Consider the following 12,022-nt stretch of genomic DNA (forward strand, 5'->3'; position numbering starts at 1 on the left):
GGCAGTCTACATAGAATACCAGAGCAGAGTACCATTGTTACAGCTAGACCACGTGTGCCAAAGCTGATTTCTCTTGGGGTTAGTCTTTGCTGGATTGGTTCAGACTATCATATAATAACACAGTGCCATTTTCTGCCCTGTCTACTCATTTTTCTTACATCATTCACAGATGTGACTCTCTAAATAATTGTCTTATAACCTGAAGCCAATCTGCTGACAAAGGACCCAACTCTTGGCAGCAGGTAAAGTTAAAAAAAAAAAAAAAAACAAGGTGTTAAATGACGTTTTGAGTAAAGATTGCTCTGGGTCTGAACTGCTAGTTGCATGGCAGGCAAAGAACAGAGTCTATAACACAAGATACTAGCCTAGTTGTTTGAACTTCCAGCAGTAGTTGAGAAAGTATTATACAGAAGGGAACTATCCCTAGTTTGTGCTCCGGCATTTGAAAAGCAAAGAGACCAGTGCATACAAAAACTATTGATGCAAGTAATTAACACTAACTTGTACTGGTGTTCTATAGACAAACAGGACAAATTAAGGGTTATCAACATTCCTTTGAACAATTTGAAGGCTACATGATAGCCTACAAAGAGGTCATTGTCTCCTATCACAGAAGAGCAGAGAAAAAAAACCCTAAAGACCAATTCAATATGTAGAGACACAAACCATCGAAAATGGTTAAATGTTAAGACAAGTCCCATACGTTTGAGACCTTAATGCAAGCAACAGGAATGTCTGAGTGGACATCCTTAAAAATTTGGGCTTCCCAGCTCCTTTAAGCCTCCAGCACTCACAGAGACTACCTGCCCTGACAATAAAAGGGCTCTATGTCTTAGACAACTTTTAGTGAAGAAATCATATTTTAAATATTTTCTTACAAAGTGAAGAATGAAAAATGATACCTCACTTTCACATTCCTTTTTACCTTTAGTGTCTCAGCCTATTTTCTTGTGTTAGATAAAGGATTCTTTAATTATTCATTGGTTAAGGTTTGAAACAATCTTATCCAAGGATGAAGGTAATGTCATCTCACCATTTCAAAGATCTTATTGATTACTGATGTAGATATATGAGTGAAGGGGGCATTGAATGTGCATGGCACATGTGTGAAGTCAGAAAGCAACCCTTTGAAGTAAGTTTTAGTTAATGGGTTTTGAGTGTTATATAAGAAATATTTTCCTAATCCAAAGTCAAAAGTATTTGTTATTTTGTTTTCTTCTAGAGACTTTTGTTTCTGCATTTTATATTTATTTTTTTAATTTTCTTGAAATTTATTTTTCTATATAATGTGCTACAGGAAATCCCTTTAAACTTTATTTCACATGGGTCTATAGATAGGGTATCAGCATAATTTTATATAGTCTATACTTCCTAATAATTTACAGTACAAATTCATTCATGCATCTAATTTTTTTTTGTGTGTGTGGATCTGTTCCAGCACCATTTGTCTGTTTCCTTAGCCATTTAATAGCTGAGCTATACTCTAGTGTCTGAACTATTTCAAATTTAGTGTCTAATCAGTAAAATTCATCTTGCTCTTATTTTTGTCTGAGATATTCTCAGACTTTTGTTCATTCATAGAAATTTCAAAATTGGCTTTTCTACTTCTATAAATACCCAACTTTGATCACTTTCATTTTATTCATGTTGTCTTATAAAAATTTAATTATTTTTCAGAGCTCCAAAGTGGAAGGACAGAAGGTCTAAAACTCCAAAGCTGGTGAGTGGATGGGAGGCTGAAGCCAGAGCATTGACGTTGAGGATTCCCAAGTAGAAGGGACACAACCCATGATCTGGGACAGGTTGGATCCAGGTCCCCACCCCCTCCCCCTGAAGATCTCTGGGGTCTGAGAGAGGCAACCTATGGACCTCCTGAACTTTCAGCAGCAGCTGCAGGGAGTGCATAACCTCAGGTAGGGGGCACCTCCTTACTCTAAGGGCCCAACAGGGGACCGAAATCTGAGAGTAGAAAACTGTGGGCTCTCTGAGCTTACTGCAGATGCCTGCTAGTGAGTGTCTGTGGGCTCTATGTGCTTCCCTCCACATGCCAGTGCATTAGTTCAGGGAACCTCAGCGCTCTCCACACAGGCATGCCAGTGAGTGCTTCTGCCAAAGAGTGCCTACAGAGCCCCAGATCAGGGTTCCTCTGCATTAGCAGCCAGATATTGGAGCCCTCTCACCCACAACCCCTGCTGTGAGTAACATAGAGATCTCAGGGACAGCATTATCAACATTGAAGCCCCTGTTCTGTGGGTCTCCCAGGGGAGTATAGGCAAACAATTCCTGGAACCAATTCCTGGTGCAGCTCAGTCATATCTGAGCAATTGGAGCGCAATACCAAGAAAGGCTGGTGGGCCAAGAAGCCATTCAGGACACCTACCCATGCACACTGCACCCCTGAAATGCATCAGCACCCCCACCTATGCTTAAGCTCCATCCTTACACTTCACCCTCCCAGGCAGACACACCTCCTGCACTTGCGCACTTGAGCCTGAGACCTTCCTCCCTTAGCTGCATCTGAAACACCAACACCCACTCTCAAACCTGTGGACCTTTCTCATCTTCCTGAAGACTACTACACACTCTGGAGACAGACAGACCCAGTCTACAGTACAGGCTCCAGGTACAAACAGCAAAGGCTACTGACCATCAGATGGCTAGAGTCAGTCATAAGAAAACATCCAACAAAAATCAGTACATCATGGCTTCACCAGCAATCCCCAAAATCTGGGGATAAAACAATGGATATTTTAATTCATTAGAAGCACATGAAAATGATCTCAAATCTATGCTTATTGAATTATTAGAGGCACATAAAGTGAAAATTTAACAAAGCTCCCAAAGAAATACAGGCAAATACAGCCAAACAAATAGAGGCATATGTAGATGCACAAGTAGAGGCATATAGAGAAGAAACTAACCAAAAAAAAAAAAAAATAGAGGCCATTATGGAAAGACAGGAATCCATATTCAAACAGATGAAGGAAATGGTGCAAGGCATGAAAACAGAATTAGAATCAATAAAGAAAACATAAACAGAGAAAACCCAGGATCTGGAGAACTTAGAGAAAAGATTAGGAACCACAAAGGAAAGTATCACCAACAGAATACAAGAGATGAAAGAATCTCAAGTGCTGAAGATACAATTGCAGAAATTGATACATGTCTCCAAGTAAAAGTAAAATCAGAAAAGTTCCAAACACAAAACATCCAAGAAATCAAAGATGCCACGAAAAGAGGAAATCTAAAGATAATAGAAATAGATAAAAAGAAGATTCTAGGCTCCAAGGTCCAGAAAATATTTTCAAGAAAATCATAGAAGAAAATTTTCCCAACTGGAAAAAAGAGATGTCCATAAACAAACAAGAGGCTGACAGAACACCAAATAGACTAGACCAAAAAAGAAACTCCTCACATCCCATAATAGTCAAAACACCAAATCTACAGAAGAACAACAACAAAAAATATTAAAAGCAGCAAGGGGAAAAGGCCAAATAACATACAAAGGTAGACCTATCAGAATCACTCCAGGCTTCTCAACAGAAACCATGAAAGCTGGAAGGGCCTGGACAGATGTCATGCAGACTCTAAGAGAACACAGATGTCAAACAGATTACTATACCCAGCAGAACTGTCAATCACCATAGATGGAGTAAACAAAATATTCCGTGACAAAAATAAACTTAAAAAATATCTACACAGCAACCCAGCCCTACAGAAGATACTAGAAAGAAAACTCCAAACTAATAAAATCAACTACAGCCAAGAAAACACATAACATAAATATCCTCACTACAGAAAATCAAAAGAAAACAAGCACGCAAACAAACTATCACCACCAACTCCACAATAAAAGGAACTAACACTCATTGGTCATTATTATCTGTCAACATAAATGGACTTAACTCTCCAATAAAAAGACACAGACTAACAGAATGGTTGCAGAAACAGGACTCAACATTCTGCTTTATTCAAGAAACACACTTTGCAATAATGACAGACACTACCTCAGAGTAAAAGACTAGAAAAAGATTTTTCAAGCAAACGGACCCAGAAAACAAGCTGGAGTAGCTATTCTAATATCTAACAAAATAGACTTTCAACCAAAATTAATCAAAAAAGATGAGGATGGACACTTCATTCTCATCAAAGGAAAATCCACCAGGAGGACATCACAATCCTGAACAACTATGTCTCAAATGCAAGAGTACCTGCATTCATTAATGAAACAGTATTAAAGCTCAAATCACACATCCATGCCAACACCTTAATGGTGGGAGGCTTCAACACTCCGCTCTCACCAAGGGACAGAACAACAAGACAGAAACTAAATAGGAAATAATGACACTTACAGAGGTCCTAAATCAAATGGACCTAAAAAATATCTATAGAAATTTTCACCCAAACTCAAAAGAATATACCTTCTTCTCAGCACCCCATGGAACCTTCTCCAAAATAAACCATATATACAAAGCAAGCCTCAACGGATACAAGAAGATTGAAATAATTCCTTATATCCTATCAGACCAACATGGCCTAAAACTAGACCTCAACAACAACAGAAATAACAAAAAACCTACACGTGCATGGAAACTAAACAACTCTCTACTCAGTGACAGCTGGATCAGGGAAGAAATGAAAAAAGAAATCAGAGACATCCTAAAATTCAATGAAAATGAAGGCACAACTTATACAAATTAATTGGACACAATGAATGCAGTATTAAGAGGAAAGTTCATAGCACTAAGTGCCTACAGAAAGAAGTTTGAGACATCTCATATAAGCAACTTATAGCACAGCTAGAACCTAGAACCTTAGGGAAAAAAAGCAGACACACCTAAGAGGAGTAGTCAGTTGGAAATAATCAAACTCAGGCCTGAAATCAATAAATTAGAAACAAATAAAACAATTCAAAGAATCAGTGAAACCAAGAGCTAACTGGTTCTTTGAGAAAATCAACATGATAGACAAACCCTTAGCCAAACTAACTAAAAGGAAGAGAGAAACTATCCAAATCAGCAAAATCAGAAACAAAAGGGGGAATATAATGACAGACTCTGAGGAAATCCAAAGAATAATTAGGTAGTACTTCAAAAGCCTAGACACCACAAAACTTGAAAGTTAAACGAAATGGACAATTTTCTTGATAGATTCCATTTACCAAAGCTAAACCAAGATAAGGTAAATAGATTAAATAGTCCTATATCCCCCAAGGAAATAGAAGCAGTCATCAGAAGTCTCACTGCCAAAATAATAAAAAATAAAAATACCCAGGGCCAGCACAGAATTCTGTCAGACCTTCAAAGAAGAGCTGATGCCAATACTCTTCATACTATTCCACAAAATAGAAACAGAAGAAACATTACCAAACTCATTCTATGAAGCCACAGTAACCTTGATACCTAAACCACATAAAGACCCAACAAAAAAGGAGAATATCAGACCTATCTCTCTTATGAACATTGATGCAAAAATACTCAATAAAATACTCACAAACTGAATTCAAGAATACATAAATGATATCCACCATGAACAAGAAGGCTTCATCCCAGACATGCAGAGGTGGTTCAATATATGGAAATCCATTGATGTAATCCACCACATAAACAAACAGAAGGGAAAATAACCACATGATCATCTCCTTAGATGCTGAAAAAGCATTTGACAAAATCCAACACCCATTCATGTTTAAAGTTTTAGAGCGATCAGGGATACAAGACACATATCTAAACATAGTAAAGGCGATACACAGCAAGCCTATAGCCAACATCAAACTAAACAGAGACAAATTGAAATCAGGGGAAACACAAGGCTGCCCACTCTCTCCGTGTCTCTACAACATAGTACTGGAAGTCCTAGATAAATCTATAAGACAACCAAAGGAGATTAAGGGAACACACATTGGAAAGAAAGAAATCAAAGTGTCACTATTTGCAGATGATATGATAGTATACTTGAATGACCCCAAAAATTCTACCAGAGAACTCCTTCAGCTGATAAATGTCTTCAGCAAAGTGGCAGGATACAAAATTAACTAAAAAAAAAAAATCAGTAGCCCTCTAGTATACAAAAGACAAAAGGACTGAGAAAGAAATTGGGACCTGGAAAGGATCATCCTGAGTGAGTTGTCCCAGAAGCAAAAAGACACGCATGGTATATACTCACTCATATAAACATACAACATAGAATAAACCCACTAAAATCTGTACAGCTAAACAAACTAAGCAAAAGAGAGGACCTTAACTAAAATGTTCAATCCCCATCCTGAAAGGCAAAGAGGATGGACATCAGAAGAAAAAGAAAATAGGAAACAACCTTGGAACCTGCTACAGAGGGCCTCTGAAAGCCAGAAGAAAACAGGAAAGAACCTTGAAACCTGCCACAGAGGGCCTCTGAAAGCTTCTGCAGTATAGACTGTCAAAGCAGATGCTGAGCCTGATGGCCAACTGATGGGCAGAGTAAATGGAATTTTATGTAAAAAGTGGGAAATAGTAAAAGCTGGAGGGGATGGGAACTCCACAAGGAGAGCAACAGAACAAGATAATTTGAACACAGGGAACTTCCCAGAGACTCATACTCCAACCAAGAACTATTCGTGGAGATAACCTAGAACTCCTGCACAGATGTAGCCCATAGCAGTTAAGTGTCCAAGTGGGTTACATAGTAATGGAAAGAGGGACTGCCTCTGACATAATCTGATTGGCCTGCTCTTTGATCACCTCCCCCTGAGGGGGGAGCAGCCTTACCAGGCCACAGTAGAGGACAATGCAGCCACTTTTGATGAGAACTGATAGACTAAGATCAGAAAGGAGAGGAGAACCTCCCCTATCAGTGGACTTGGGGAGTGGCATGCATGCAGAAAGGGGAGGGAGGGTGGGATCCGCAGGGGAGGAGGGAGGGGCTTATGGGGGGATACAAAATGAATAAAGTGTAATTAATAAAAAATTAAAAAAAATTACTACCTCCCCCCCCAAAAAAAAGAAATTAGGGAAACAACACCCTTTACAATACCCACAAATAATATAAAGTACCTTGGGGTGACTCTAACCAAGCTTGTGGAAGACCTGCATTAAAATAAAAAAAAAAAAACGGACAAACTTCAAGTGTCTGAAGAAAGAAATTGAAGAAGATATCAGGAGATGGAAAGATCTCCCTACCAATCTCATAGATTGGTAGGATTAATATAGTGAAATGGCCCATCCTACTAAAAGCAATCTACAGATTCAATGCAATACCACCAAAATTCCAATGCAATTCTTCACAGAACTTGAAAGAACAATTCTCAATTTTATATGGAATAACAAAACACCCAGAATTGCTAAAACAATACTGTACAATAACAGATCTTCTGGAGGTATCTCCATCGCCGGCCTCAAGCTGTACTATAGAGCAACAGTAATAAAAACTGCGTGGTACTGGCATAGAAACAGAATGATGGATCAATGGAATCTAACAGAAGACCCAGAAATAAACACCCACACCCACGGATACTTGAGTTTGAAAAAAAAAAAAGCCAAAACAATACAATGGAAAAATGATAGCATATTCAACAAATGGTGCTGGTCTAATTGGATGTCTACATGTAAAAAAAATGCAAATAAATCCATATTTATCACCTGCACAAAACTAAAGTCTAAGTGAATCGAAGACCTCACCATAAAACCATTCATACTAAACCCGTTAGAAGAAAAAGTGGGGAAAAGCCTTGAACTCATTGGCACAGGAGACAGCTTCCTGAACAGAGCACCAACAGCACAGGCTCTAAGAGCAACAACAATCAATAAATGGGACCTCATGAAACTGAAAAGCTTCTATAAAGCAAAGGACACTGTCATCGGAACAAATGACAGCCTACAGACTGGGAAAGGATATTCACCAAACCTGTATCTGACAGAGGGCTGATATCCAGAATATATAAAAAACCTAAGTAGTTAATCACCAACCAACAAACCAAGTAATCCAATTAAAAAATGGTGTACACACCTAAACAGAGAATTCTCTGTAGAGGAATATAGAATGGCAGAGAAACACTTAAATAAATGCTCAACACCCTTAGTCATCAGGGAAATGCAAATGAAAAAGACCCTGAGATTTCACCTTACACTCATGGCTAAGATCAAAAAATCAAGTGACAACACATACTGGAGAGCTTGTGGAGAAAGGGGAACCCTCCTCCATTGCTGGTGGGAATGTAAACTTGTACAACCATTTTGGAAATCAATCTGGCACTTTCTCAGAAAATTGGGAACAGTGTTACTTCAAGACCCAGCTATACCATTCCTAGGCATATATCCAAAATATGCTCAACTATACAACAAGGATGTTTGCTCAACTATGTCTGTAGAAGCTCTATTCTTAATACCCAGAATCTGGCAACAACCTAGATGCCACTCAATGGAGGAATGGATACAGAAATTGTGGCACATTTACACAATGGAATACTACTAAGTTATTAAATACAAAGAAATCATGAAAGCTTCAGGCCAATAGTGGGAACTAGAAAAGATCATCTTGAATAAGGTATCCCGGAAGCAAAAAGACACACATAGTATGTACTCACTGATAAATGGATATCAGACATATAATATAGGATAAACATACACAAATCAATGCTCCTAAAGAAGTTAAATAAGGAAGACCCTTGGAAGTTGCTCAGTCCTCATTCAGAAGGCCTAATGTGATAGACATTGGAAGCAGAAGACAGGGAACAGGAGAGGAGCCTATCACATAGGGCCTCTGAAAGACTCCACTGATTGAGATATCAAAGCAGAGGCTGAGACTCATAGCCAAACTTTGGACAAAGTATAGGAAATCTTTTGAAAGAAAGGGGAGATAGAAAGACCTGTTGGTGACAGGAGCTCCAAAAGGAAACCAACAGAGAAAAAAAAAAAAAACCCTCCGTGCCTTGCTGATACCCCCAACCAAGGACAAAGCCTGGAGAGGCCCTAAAACCCTGGCTCATAAGTAGCCCATAGACTCGGTCTCCAAGTGGGTTCCTTAGCAATGGGAACAGGGATTTTCTCTGGCATGAACTCAGTGGTAGGCCCTCTGATCATCTCCTCCTGGGGGGTGCAGCCTTTTCAGGCCACAGATGAAGACAATGCAACCAGTCCTGATGAGATCTAATAGTCTAGGGTCAAATCGAAGGGGAGGAGGATCTCCCCTATCAGTGTACTAGGGGAGGAGCATAGTGGGAGGAAAAGGAGGAAGGTTGGGATTTGGAGGAGATGAGGGAAGGGGACACAGTCAAGATACAAATTGAATAAATTGTAAGAAATGATAATTTTTAAAAAGTCAGAATAAAATGTAGGTGAATCTCTCAAAAAGAATTTATTTCTCGATCCTAGTGTACATAGTGGTTTGAATGAGAATGGCTCCCATAGGCTCATATATTTGAATGTTTGATCCCCAGTTGATTGAATAGTTTGAGAAGGATTCAGAGGTGTGCCATTGTTTGAGAGTGTGTCACTGGCGGTGGGTCTTGAGATTCTAGAAGCCCAGGCAATTCCCAGTTAAATCTCTCTTTTTGCTTTATGGTTGTTATTTCAAGACATAAGTTTTTGGCTGCTGCTCCAGCATCATGCCTACCTGCTGCCATGACCTTCATCATGATACTCATGGACTCACCCTCTGAATCCGCAAGCTTTTTCTTCTATAAGTTACCTTGATCATGGTGTCTTAGCGTAGCAATAGAAATAAGACTGTGTGCTAGCATTTCTGATTGACTGCTGTGTATTCTGATCCCCACTAACTGAATATCTTTAAGTTGTCCCTTAATACTAAAGGAGTCTGACTGCAGAAGTGACTTGAGAAATGAGGAATCAGCAGGTGCTAAAATTATCTAGTGCAAATTATCTAGCATCAAGTAGTTTGTAAAACAGAAACATAAATTAAAGATGTTATGAGGACTTTTATCCCCTCAAGCATAAGTGAAATAGAAGCATTTCATTACCCCTGAATTCATGTAAGTCAATCCATTAGCACATTTCCCCTAGAGGTTTTACAGAACCAACGATACTGTGCAACTTTTCAAAGCAACCATGTATGACTATTCTCCTCTAGGATATAAATTCAATGTTCTCTGAAGAATGGCTATGCATCTACTTACATCTCAATAAATGCAGGAAATAAATACTTAAAATAATTCAGATATTATGTATCTAGTAAGTGACCAGAGAAAGTGTGGTTTCTTCCAAGGGAGAGGAAATTATGAGTGCTATAAAGGGATGAAGGAGAAATTAGAATAGCAGGATTAAATGGAGTGAGGTATGGGAGGGTAGGTTTGAGGAGGATGTTTTGAGAGGAATAAATATTAATAATAATAATAAGAGCCTTTTAAAAATCCTGATAAAACCCTACTCGTATGGAAGTTTCCTAAAATATATACTTGACAAAAGGAGTCTTGGTAGTTTATAGCATATAGCTGGGGGAGAGAATGTCCTAACTAGTCATTAGATACTACCAAATAAATCCCCCAGTAGCAAGAATAGATTATATTTTTGAGTTGTTGGTAAAGGGGTTCCTGTCAACCTTCCACAAACATTAAAAGCTGTTACTAATAGCTTGTAATATGGATTACTCTCCACAACCTGAGAGTATTGTTGAAGATATCACATACTGACATCAAAGAATATGAAGAACTTGAGCTGTGACTCAACTGGAAGTTTCACCCTTTCTGACTAACGCTCACAGGGCTGGTAGGGGTGCTACTGGGAGGAGAAAATTAATCAGTAACCTAGTCCAGCTATGAATGTTGTGAGCCACAAAAGTGACATGTGTGCAAGACAAGCCCGCTGGTACAATAGTGGCACAGATATTATCATAGTAACCAACAACTTTTAATTGAGCTCAAGGCCTGCTCCATGAGATGAAGCCATGTACCTGACACTGTGAACAAGGCCAAGAATCTGAGACTATTAAAAACATGGGCCCTAGGAGGAAGCATCCTATTATTATTTTGGTAAATGAACATAGAATAAAGTGACTCCTGATAATATATGGCTATACCCATATATTATCATCTACCCAGACCCTATAAAACTAATTTTAAAATAGCTTACACATTTAAAACTTTGCTTCTCAAAATCAGAAGAAAATATTTTTGTGAAGTACTGTCTTTGACAATATTTAAAATAAGACGCCTACACAAGTAGTCAGGTGTCAGAGCGAATAACTATTTCACCCTGGTAAACGTTCATATGGTAAAAGTTCATGAACTATTAGTTGTTCATAGAGAGCTTGCAAGGAAGAATACAAGAAAGGAATAAAAATAATGTTATTTTATCTAAAATATGCACAATGCATATTGCTAAGTGTTCTGAGGCACATAAGTGCGTCTGTCCATAGTGTTTTCCAGATCTGTAATGTTATATTTATCTCCTCTCCAGATTCAACAAATATTAGCAGAGTAATCTGAAATAATGTGATTATAAGCCTGAGAATTTATATGAGAGGCTGTCGTTAGTTGGCCAAAGAGAAATAAATATACAAGAGCCTCAAAAAGTTAGGCTGTTTTTATGACTAATAATTCATGGACTTGCTAAACTTCAAACAAAATTATTTTTCAATGAAACGCTTGAAATGTAGCAAGCATGTCTTTTCTTTCCATGGAGCTAGATTTAAAAAAAATAGATCTAATGAAATGGCAAACAGATGCATAGAATTAAAACATAGCATTATAATCTTTCTAGTGTTCCAGAAAAGAAATTCCTACAGGAAAGAAAAATGAAAAAGCCATATAAAAAGATACAAATAAACTATTATTATTATCCCTATTACAAAGCTCACCGGTTTATTAGTGTTTATCCCAGGAGTTTACAGCTCATAAAAATATCCCAATTAGAGTCCTCTTCCTATTATGTATTACTATGGTTGCTATGAAGAAAGACTGAATTAAAATCACTATCACAGGAAAACTTCTGGTCCCAGAAATTGTACCAATGCTCAGACAATAGTAAAACACTGACGGCACGTGAACATTTTTAGCGTATGTGTCTCATGGCATACTAGAAAAGAAATTAAA

The sequence above is a fragment of the Psammomys obesus genome, unplaced genomic scaffold (assembly GCF_907164565.1).
Source record: "Psammomys obesus unplaced genomic scaffold, mPsaObe1.curated_primary_1811, whole genome shotgun sequence".
NCBI classification, from domain to species: domain Eukaryota; kingdom Metazoa; phylum Chordata; class Mammalia; order Rodentia; family Muridae; genus Psammomys; species Psammomys obesus.